The 10,897-nt window shown below is 42.3% G+C and overlaps 1 pseudogene; it reads right to left on the reverse strand.

Annotated features, from left to right (window-relative positions):
• Positions 1-8,259: 8,259 nt before the first annotated feature.
• LOC126531235 (uncharacterized) lies at positions 8,260-10,408 on the reverse strand (annotated as a pseudogene).
• Positions 10,409-10,897: the final 489 nt, after the last annotated feature.

Genomic DNA, 10,897 nt, shown 5'->3' on the forward strand with positions numbered 1-10,897 from the left:
GCCAATGGTGTCTGACCACATCAGACTGAACATGGCAAATATGACTTTTATAGGTGAACATGTTCCGGCTCTGAAACAGTGGTAGCAAACAACACAAGAATTTGTTCATACTCATGTAGGTTTTCAGTCTTAATTATGAAGGTGTTTTCTATTTGCATTATCATTGGGCTCCAGGGAGCAGGGCACGAAGTGTCCTGCTCCCTCTATGTTGCATTGCAATGCGACATGCCCTTTAAAATGCTTTGTATGAACAATATCAGCGCTCTTCCTGGATTTACTGTCTACATAATAGCTGATATTTCTTTTTGTAAACTGCATGGAACATATCTTTTAGCACTGCAGGATTCCCTCACGTATTTAATACGTACGAGGTCTGTTAGAAAAGTATTTGACCTTTTTTTGCGAACACCTGATGAATATGAAACAACTGCGTTTTCATCAGCCGCCCTTGAACCTTTGTGCGCATGCACGAATTTTTTCCCGCCTGCCAATAGCGTGAATTGCTGGGACGCAGCATTTGAATGAGGTAGTACACAGTGTTCTCGTCGGTTCTTTATTGCAAGGAAAATGGCGGAGCGACTGGAGCAGTGCTACTGCATCAAATTTTGCCAGAAACTGGGCGACAGCCAACTGGAAACCATTCGGAAGATTCAGACTGCTTTCGGTGACTATGCTATGAGCAGCACACAGATTAAGGAGTGGTACAACCAGTTTAAAGACGGCCACGCATCGGTGGAGAGCGAGCCACGCTCCAGTCGGCCATCAACATGACGAAATAACCAGGCCCCGTGGTGATGCGGGACCGTCGTGTGACTATCCAAGAAATTATGGAAGAGGTGGGCATCAGCACATTTTATCCACTTTCCATTATCACCAAAGATTTGGCCATGAAGAGAGTTGCACCGAAATTCGTTCCCAAGCTGCTCATGGTGGAGCTAAAGCAACTTCGTGTTAAAGTCTCACAGACATGCTGGATTCCACAAACAGTGACCCCAACGTCATGAACACCATAATCACTGGTGACAAGTCTTGGGTGTATGTTTACGACCCGGAAACCAAATCCCAGTCATTACAGTGGAAGCATTCCACGTCACCAACCAAAGACCACTAAGTGCGCATCAACGTTAAAGTGTTGCTGACTGCTTTCTTTGACTCCCGCAGTGTGGTACACCACGGGTACGCACCACAGGGTCAAACAATCACTAAAGACTGCCACAGGGATGTCCTCCATGGCCTATGTAATGCTGTGTGGCACAAGATACCGAAGTCGTCAACAGGAAATTGGCGCATCCATGACGACAATGCTTTTCTCGCACTTGATTCAGACTTTTTCTGCGAATAACCAGACTCCTGTAGTTCGACAGGCTCCCTACTCTCCTGATATGGCCGCCTGCGACTTCTGGCTATTTCCCAAAATCAAGAGGCCACTGAAAGAAGCGCGATTTCAGACAAGAGAAGACATTATGGCTGCAACGACAGCTGAGCTAATCTCCATTCGGAAAGAGGCCTTCTCGGAATGCTTGTAACAATGGCAGCCCTGCTGGGAGAAGTGGCTGGAGTCCCAAGGAGACTACGTTGAGGGTGGTTAGGTTTCCAACGCTCCAGTTATGCCAGTTTTTTTTTTCTTTAACCAAAGGTCGGATACTTTTCTAACAGACCTCGTATTGATAGTTTATGTGCAATGGCTGTATGGTTTACCTGGCCCACACCAAACACAAGTCTCGTTGCGTTAGAGCATGTGTCCCTTGGCAATAAAATGCAGACCCTAACACCGCTTCTCTGTCATCTGTGTGGAGACAAAGACAGCTTTGTCGTCTGCATTCCCAGCCGGCAAGCTGTGCGCACATCCGAGAAAAGTCGGTGCTGACAAAGTTTCAAAAAAGAATTTCTCGCATTTAAAAATAATGCCCTTTTTAACTTCACACATGCATAGCAGACATGTAGAGCTATCCAATAATGTATCACATATTTTTTGGCCAACTACGAAAGCTGTTGTTTCCTTCAACAGGAAGCTTCTTGCAAAAGATTAGAATTTGTTTTTTTTTTTACAGGCGATCAGCTGAACCTTCAAGGCTTCACATATTTTTTTGCTATACTATGTCACCTGGGCTACCATTCTGTATTTAATTTCTGTCCTGTGAATTTTTCATTACGAAAGAAAATCTAACGGATTGCAATTTGACTCATTTTTGCCGGTGCCGAAAGCAATTGAAGTATTCAAATATTTGAGAAATTGGCTATTTTGGCAGTTGCATCACTTCACCGTATTTCCACGCATACCATTTGAAGGCCTCGATCAATACAATGTGCATTTGAAAATGAATGTTGGTTGATGTCTTTAGCTCAGCTGAGCAGGAAAACTAAACTGTCACCAAAATGCTACAAAATATCTAGCAAAAATAAATAAAAGTGGGTAACGAGTTTTGAACTCTAGTAAACATATGGCAATGTTTCAGCTATATGTGTGGTGTCAAAAAAACACTGGTTGATTCGGCATGGAATCGCACACCTGCAAGTGCATCTGTGCCATTGTCAGAGTTCAGTAAAAACTGCATTTTACATAACTTTGTAAAAATGGTTTATTGCTATCTAAAATACGTAAGTAAAAATTAATAGGTATAAGTCGGCTTAAATTTAAAATGCAACAAAAAATCTCCGGTAATTGCAATGATGTGCCTTTTATGTTTGCATGAAACCATATCTTTTTCTGAATTCTTTCGTTATTTTTTTTGTGACAGTGAATAAAATTGAAATTGAACTCACAAAAGGAGTAACTTTGTTTTATTCCAGCACATCACTTATAATATAGTTGTTTTTCTTTCATATGAAAATCTGAAGTAGTTAATATGAATAAGTCGCTTGATATGGAGTGACCTGCGCAGGAACGTTATCATGGCAGAAAACGTAACTGGATCATCCAACAGCAATGCAGCATAATAAACTGCTCCGATAAGCATCACTTATTGTGATTGCCATATTTCAGAAGTATGTAAGGTTTACTGAAATTGGCACACACCATTCAACCAACAAATAAGGATTGTACAGTGATCCTTTTTCAGTTTTACAGATCTTTTTTTAAGTTGCCTGTGCCAGGTAGCATAATTTTTTGTTCTTGAGCTGGATTATTCAGAGGTGGACATTACTAGCACAAGAAATGGAAACATTAAACTGATTCTTATAAATTTAATAATTCACTTAAACATCACGGCACATATTTCAGTTTGCAAATTGTAGCCAGTGAGCTTGAAAGACATTCACTTGAAATTAATTTCCAGGATGACACCAGTTGCGAGATTTTTTCATAAATGGGAGAGAAATACATGGGCATTCCGGTTACTTTTGTGCTTCAATGCATAACAGTGCGTTTTGTTAACAAAAAGTGCTACAGCAGTGCATTTCTACAGCGAGTTTGATGGCATGTGTCTCGTTACTGGTGTCATGCTGGAAGTTCGTTCTAAGTGCATACACCTTGTAAAATTACCGTCTACAATTCGTAAAAACTTTATTAGAAACTGAGTTTTTCTTAATCAGCTGACTATGGTGTCTTGATTTCTCATGCAAGTAATGTTTGGCACTCTGTATCTAGAATTATGTTAGCTGCAACAGTCCGTGTTTAATAAATTCCATGAAACTTAAAGGTAACCACCCTGCATATCAGGTCTCATTTGAGTGCTGTGGGCTCAAGCAAATCGTGCCATGGTAATAGTACCACTGGCTCCCTAATAGAGAAAGCAAGTACCTTTTTTTGAGTGTTCTTATTGACAGTCATGTCAGTCTGCTTCTACATTTATTTATTTAGGTATTTATTTTTTGTAATTTATTTCTTTCGGGAAATGTGTTTTACTTGAGGGCCACGCAGACTACATTTTCAGTATTCAATTTTGTTATGGTGTCAAGCTGCAGGAAGTTTGTACTGTGCAATAGTTTTTTAAGAAGTTTCTGATGTTCTCAAACTACAAATGGTTGTACATTTACACAGATGTTTGGTTACAAATAAACAGTTCACCTAGAAAAATGGTTTTTGTCTGCATCAGTTCAGCACTCTTGATTTTGTGGAGGACCATTCACTATGACAATTGAAAAAAGTGGCATAACAGTACTGCTAGCAGTTTTACAATACGGTTTATTACAGGCAATATAGGAGCATACTTTTGAGCCCAGGGTGACAGAGGCCTGCGATACAAAATGGCTGTATTTAAATTTTATCCCTATCCTCTCACAGCAAACATACCAACGTGACATCAAAGGTAATTATATGCAACATAGCTCAGCAGTATTTTAAGGAAAGTGCAGGTTTAAAATGCTAAATACCCAGTGGGGCATAAAGGGCTTTCAACATAATTTGTGTTAATGTTCAACAGATCTGCAACAATTCTTCCATGGGCTTTCAATATTGACGAACAACACATTTCAACAATACGTTAATGGGCTTTCAATTTTGAGACTGAACACATCTTCAACAATGCTTCAATGGGCTTTCAATATTGACGAACAACACATTTCAACAATACGTCAATTGGCTTTCAACATTGACAAACAACACATTTTCAACAATGCTTCAATGGGCTTTCAACATTGAAGTACACCATAGTTCCAACGATATGCCAATGATCTTTCCAATTGAGAGGCCACAATGATGTTTCGACAGAATGTCGCGGGCCAATTATCAACATTTGTCAACAATTTCCTCAATAGTGTTTCAACGATTCCCCAATGATCTTTCAAGGTCGTTTGTTGACGTTGAACAATGATATTTTAATAACCTTTCAACAATTTTTTTGTAAGGGCATATAGAAAAATTTTCAAAATATAGAACATCAACAGAGTTGTACACATACATTAAAGCAATAAACAGAGCTACTTGTTGCATATTCATACTTTTTTGCATTGCTAGGATGTGCAAAGGATGAAGCACAAACAACTGTTTATACCTGTTAGTGAACACGTGTATATACATGGTGATAGGCATGGGATATAAGATGTAGCTAGAGCATAACATGCAATGACCTAATAAGCCAATAAAGCAGAGACCACCGCCAGCAGCTGCTCTCTGTGAACTCTACCTTCGCTTCTCGAGGTCGCAAGATCAAATCCCGGCCACGGCGGCCGCATTTCGATGGGGGCGAAATGCGAAAACACCCGTGTACTTAGACTTAGGTGCAAGTTAAAGTACCCCAGGTGGTCGAAATTTCCGGAGTCCTCCACTACGGCGTGCCTCATAATCAGAAAGTGGTTTTGGCACGTAAAACCCCATAATTAATTATTACCTTCGCTTCTGTGAGCCTGACTGAGGCAGTGCTTATGTACTTGTCTTAAGCACTTTTCAGTGGCCATAAGCTTGCAGCAATGCTTAAGGTAGATGGCTATGTAGGCTATATGAAGTGAGAATGAAAACTAGCAAGTAATATAAGTATTATAGCTATGTTTGGAAAGGCGCATTAAGGGCTAGAATTGACACACAAGACGTCAGCCAAAGGGCAACTGCAGTATCTAGACCTGAATTTAAGGCAATGTGAGCACCATGCGTTGGTTTTAGAAGATGTGAGGACAGAAAGAAACTCTGCACTATGGCTCTTGGCATTCCAAGGTGAAAGCAAGTTTGCTGAGAAACAGTAGGTTCCCCAAAATGGAGGCGCAGATTTGCCAAAAAATCCTGCTGGAGCGACAAACAAGAGACAAATTTGTAAAAAGCATGTGGTGTTCCCTGACACACACATGTTGTTGCATAGGATAGAAAAGACAGCCAAATGTTACAACACTAAAGTGCAAAAGTGCAGTTTTTAACTCCACAAAAAGAAAATGGGTGATTGCACACACACCAGACGAAAGCGCAAGAGCCTGTCAGTTAAAGTATATGAGAAAACAGACTGAATGCGAGAGCTTCGTGGTTTACCATATTCCACTATCACGTGGAAAACAATACAGTGCTCAGTGAGTGGAACGTAATACTGGGACAACATGGCAGCTGGTAGCTGCTTGTGCCAGGGTGGGTACTGGTGACACTGAGATGATGCATTTTTATGTCACATGGAAGTGAGAATCTTTTTGATGCATCGTAACTGCATTCGGGCTACTCAGTGATCACCAGTGGCATAACAAGCGCCAACTGCCATGTTGTGTATCGCTGAGCACTGTACGCAGAGCAGATTAAGTGATGTGTGAACCTATGGGAGCGAAGATACATATGTCAACAACAGGTGGCACCCAGCAATTCCGAAGTCAGCTGCAAACAGTACATGTGTTTGCTACTGTTACAAAGAATAGAGGTAGATTCAAGAGCAAGAACTAAGGCAGGAAGAGAAAGCTGGGGTAACTTGAGGTAAAGAAAAAAAGGACTTTCGTAAGAGAGAGAAAGAAAACTTTATTTAAAGTCCTTGCTGGGGTCAAGAGAGGTGGGGGGCACTGCCTCAGTTATGTTCACAGATGCAAAAGTATCTGCAGTTTTGGCGTACTAGTCTTTACGTGTTATGCTTCAGCTACATCCTATATCCCATGCCATGCACGCACATATTCTGAGTGCAACACATGCCTGACTTTCATCTTCATTATCTCTACATATCATCCATTGTACCTATCCTATGCAGCCGTCGGTCCATCCTTCTCGGAATCCGACGCACTGCACCCGGAAACAAATATCTTTACGGCTGAGGCCTACGCACTACTGTCGGCCGTAAAGCATATAAATAAATCACAACTCCAGAAATCAATTATATATACGGACTCCCTAAGCGTCGTGAAGGCCTTGATGTCACCCTATAGACATAAAAATCCAGTACTTAATAAACTATATTCCGTCTTGTGTAGGGCGTACATATCTAACCAGCATATCATTATATGCTGGGTGCCTGGCCATAGGAGCATCGAGGGCAACGTTCTGGCGGACGAGATGGCTACGTCTATAGCATCGCAAGCCGTTAACCCTACTGCTGAGGTGCCTGTCACAGATTTGAGGCCTTTCTTGCGAAGGCGGCTGCGTGCCCACTGGCAACGCATGTGGGACGCGGAAAAAGATAATAAGCTCCACCTAATAAAGCCACAGTTAGGACTCTGGCCTTCCGTAACAAAATCACGCCGGACAGATGTCCTATTCTGTCGTCTAAGAATAGGACACACATTTGGCACACATAACTTTTTACTCACCGGAAACGAGCCTCCAACCTGTGGTAGATGCGGGGAGAGGCTGACCGTCCTCCACGTCCTTCTGGAGTGTCGGGCAGCCGAATCTGAAAGAAAGAAACATTTTCCTTTAGCATACCGCCAGCACATCCCCCTTCATCCAGTAATGTTACTCGGCCCAGAACCGCTGTTTGACTCCAGCGCAGTGCTGGGCTTCCTGAAAGATGTTGTTTTGCATGTTCTTAGCCCCACATGTTCGTAGCGGGTCCTCTCTTCAGAGGATACCGCTGTGATAGCTCTTTCGTGTAGCACGCGCCTCTAGGCCCTTGTGTTTCAAGGGCTCTGGCGAGGCAGCAGTGCTCCAAGTAATTTTACTATCTTATACATTTTCCATTTTGCATCATTCTCCTACGATGGATTTTAATGGTCATAGTTTTCTTCATAAATCATCGCCATAATTTTATAGCACGTACATTTTACGCAGTTTACAGCGACTATTTTTAAGCCACTTTACAGCCAACTCACATCTTCCATAATAAATCAACAATAACACTTGTCATGGCGCTCTTTGGCCAAACCTGGCCCTTGCGCCACTAAACACAACACATCATCATCATTTGTATGTCAGCTGCACAGCTTCATCTTCGTGAGGCAGCATGAGGTCGGCTGGAATAAAGCGGTTCCTTATATTATATTTACCAATGGTGATAAACAGCTCCTAGTTCGTGCTTTGTTCTTTCGTGTGTTTTTCATTTTTCGTGCCAAATAGAGTGCATAACGATTACGAGTTGTATGCAGTCGGACGTTATACCTCTTTAGCCAAAGCTGCCCTCCTTGGACATTTCCTATGAAGCTAACGCAATGGTTTACCCTTATTATAAGTCAAGTCACCCATCACACCTACTGCTTTGTTCCTTCATCAGAGAATGATAGAGTGAAGGCCTAAAACAGCTGTACTGTTTGTTTATACAGACTCTCTGGTGTAAGCGCATCATAGGAAGTACGCTTACACTGATTCAGACAATTATGACAGTGGCACGTCAGTGGAATTTTCCTGAATATTACAAACTACAAAAGTAGAATGTCAGATGCCTGATTATACTTCCCAGTCAGCTAGTTGCACGATTTGGTGCTGCATATTTTTTATACCCACTTTTTTGAATCATGGAAACTGGCACGCACCTGGCTGTCTTGCTGCTCGAGGCCTGATGCTGACGGACAAACTTCTTGTCTAAGAACAGCTGGATGGTCTCGTTGCTCTTCATCTTCATTAGCAGTGACAGCTTCATGCTGAAGTTCTGGGCCATGCTGCTCACTTTGCACTTCGATGGAGTCACAGAAGCTGGCAAAAAATTCAATGCCTGGGCACGCATCTCCAAGCGCAAGTTTTCCCAGTTCGTGGCGGTCAGCTAATGTAAGTGCTGGGCAGTTAGGGAAAATGCCGCCGAAATGCTTGTGCACAAGTGCTTGGTGTTCGCAGAACGCACCTGTGCAACCAGCCGGACATGTACACAGGCCTACGTCTCCGCACACATCATACACTTCGCCATTCTCTCCGAAACTTGGTACCGAAAAGCAGTTATCCCCATGTGAGGTGACCAATGCTTCAGCTCCTTCCGGTGCCTTCTTTAGGAGACTGTCGTAGAGCAGATGGTGTGTGGGGACACGATTATGAGCATGTTTCAATATCCTGCTCTTGAAGTAGAGCTCCCACACTTCTGCTATGGACTCCACTAGAGCGACAGCGTTGAAGGCTTTTGTGCGGGAAAGTACAATGTCCTTGAGTATACGAATCGAAGCCTCTGCAAAGTTATTCGTGTTGTTATCAGCTTCGTACGAAACAGAAGCACCCACTCTTCTTTCCGGTTTAAAAAGGCTTCCACACGTGAAAAATAAGATGCTTGGGAGCTCTCTCGTAGTTTTATAGTAGCGCTCTCCAGCTTTTCAGGGCTGTCCGCATACATGATCTGAAATGAATAAATGCAACGTGTGATTCAAAGCAGCTATAGTGTTATATATTTCATGTTCTTTTACAATGCTTAGGGAAAATAAAGATCCAAGTGCGCTTTTAGTCAAAGAAGAAACTCGAAGGACACCTAAGCACTTCTTACGAGTTTTGAATGCAAAAGCATTAATATCTATTGAATGCCGCTGTGTGGTCCTTTGAGTATTGAACTCGTCGCGGGTAAGCTAGCACCTTGACACATTTGGCCAATGTCTCCTAGACAGCACAAGGTAGTGCACTTTGATCTGTGATGTCATGCTACCTTTCCCAACTGCCATAGAGTCTAATGGGGATGCTCCTGAGTAAGCCACGGTGATTTTAACGTCACCGCTTTCGTCACGCTGGGCTTGACAATGGAAATTTTGGTCCAAGTAGCGTGATGTCTTAAAACATAGTGCGCAGGCCCGCTATCATGGAGGTGCTTGTTTAGCCCAGTGGGTGAGACATTCGTCTCCTGAGTATGGGATCGTAAGTTCGAAACTCACTACCACCAACTTATTCCCTTCCAAATTATTTGTTTTTTTATACATTAATTTCTTTGTAGTGATTGCCGACATAAAGTTAGAATGTGGGTGAGAGCTTGCGCAGACAAGGAACACAGTAAATAACACAGGCTTCTGAGAGCGAATGGGTGTGGTGCCATGGCGATGCCCTCTCCCCTCACGCAACGCCTGGTGCACCAGCAGGTGTTCCCTTTCGCCTGCGTTGTTCTGTTAAGGTGCGTATTCATGTGGCATCACAGCCAATAAGAATTTAGGCGCTGTTTAGCTGCTACAGATGCCTTCTTTTTCGCTCAATGGGCCATTTGATGCTTTTGCGCAAAAAAAAATACTATGTTAGCACTCCTGTGCCGGTAACTACTTAAGTGACAGTAGTAACAGACATATTTCAACGAAGCTCCCAATTAGTTGCAGCTCTCAAATGCTGAAAGAATTATGCCAGCACAGCAGCCAACTTATCACTTGTGATTGTTTACAAACAGTGAAGCTCTGTGCACTCTCAACAGTAAGCACATAGTACCAAAATCCTAGTACCTAGTAATGTATGAGCACGATAGCAATCACAGCAGGGTATCTTTTCCTGAAGCTTATGTGAAATTGCTTGTGCAGCACAAACCTGCTGGAACGCTGACATGAGACTTCTTCTCTGCTCTTTTGCGACATTGTTGTGAGCTGCCGTGAGCCACCTCCACTCTGCTTGCGCAACATGAAAGAGACAAAGCAGCTGTGTCCCTTGGGGCCAAACAGCTTGAAGGGCTGCTTTCTCCGCAGCTGAATTGTCTGTCATGAAGGCTTGAGGATACTGCAAATGGAGCAACAAAGCATTTAAAACTGCTAAATAAGAATTTGTTGAAGGTATCTAAGAAATAATGATTTGTATTGCCTCTAATTTTCATTTGTTTATAGTAGCAGATTATGCCCCTGTGTTGTAGTGGCCTTTTGTAACCACTACACACATAATTACGCACAAGTAACATTTATCGAAAACGGAACTGAGGCAAAATTATGCTGTAGCACACCACTGCCCTTGAAACACAGGGCAGTGCAAGATGCACTTGAGCATCAACTTCCTTCCAAAGCAGTATACAAATACTAAAGAACAACTACACGCTGCGTAACTTCACCAAATGTGACAAATAGCAGCCCCTGAGGCACATTGAAAATAATAAATCATGCAAAGCATTAAAATATTATATTAATATATTATATTATTAAATATTATATTAAATATTATAATGCAAAGCATTAAACAAATGTGCTACTCTCGCTGGTCCAC

Source organism: Dermacentor andersoni, chromosome 8 (genome assembly GCF_023375885.2).
Source record: "Dermacentor andersoni chromosome 8, qqDerAnde1_hic_scaffold, whole genome shotgun sequence".
NCBI classification, from domain to species: Eukaryota; Metazoa; Arthropoda; class Arachnida; order Ixodida; family Ixodidae; genus Dermacentor; species Dermacentor andersoni.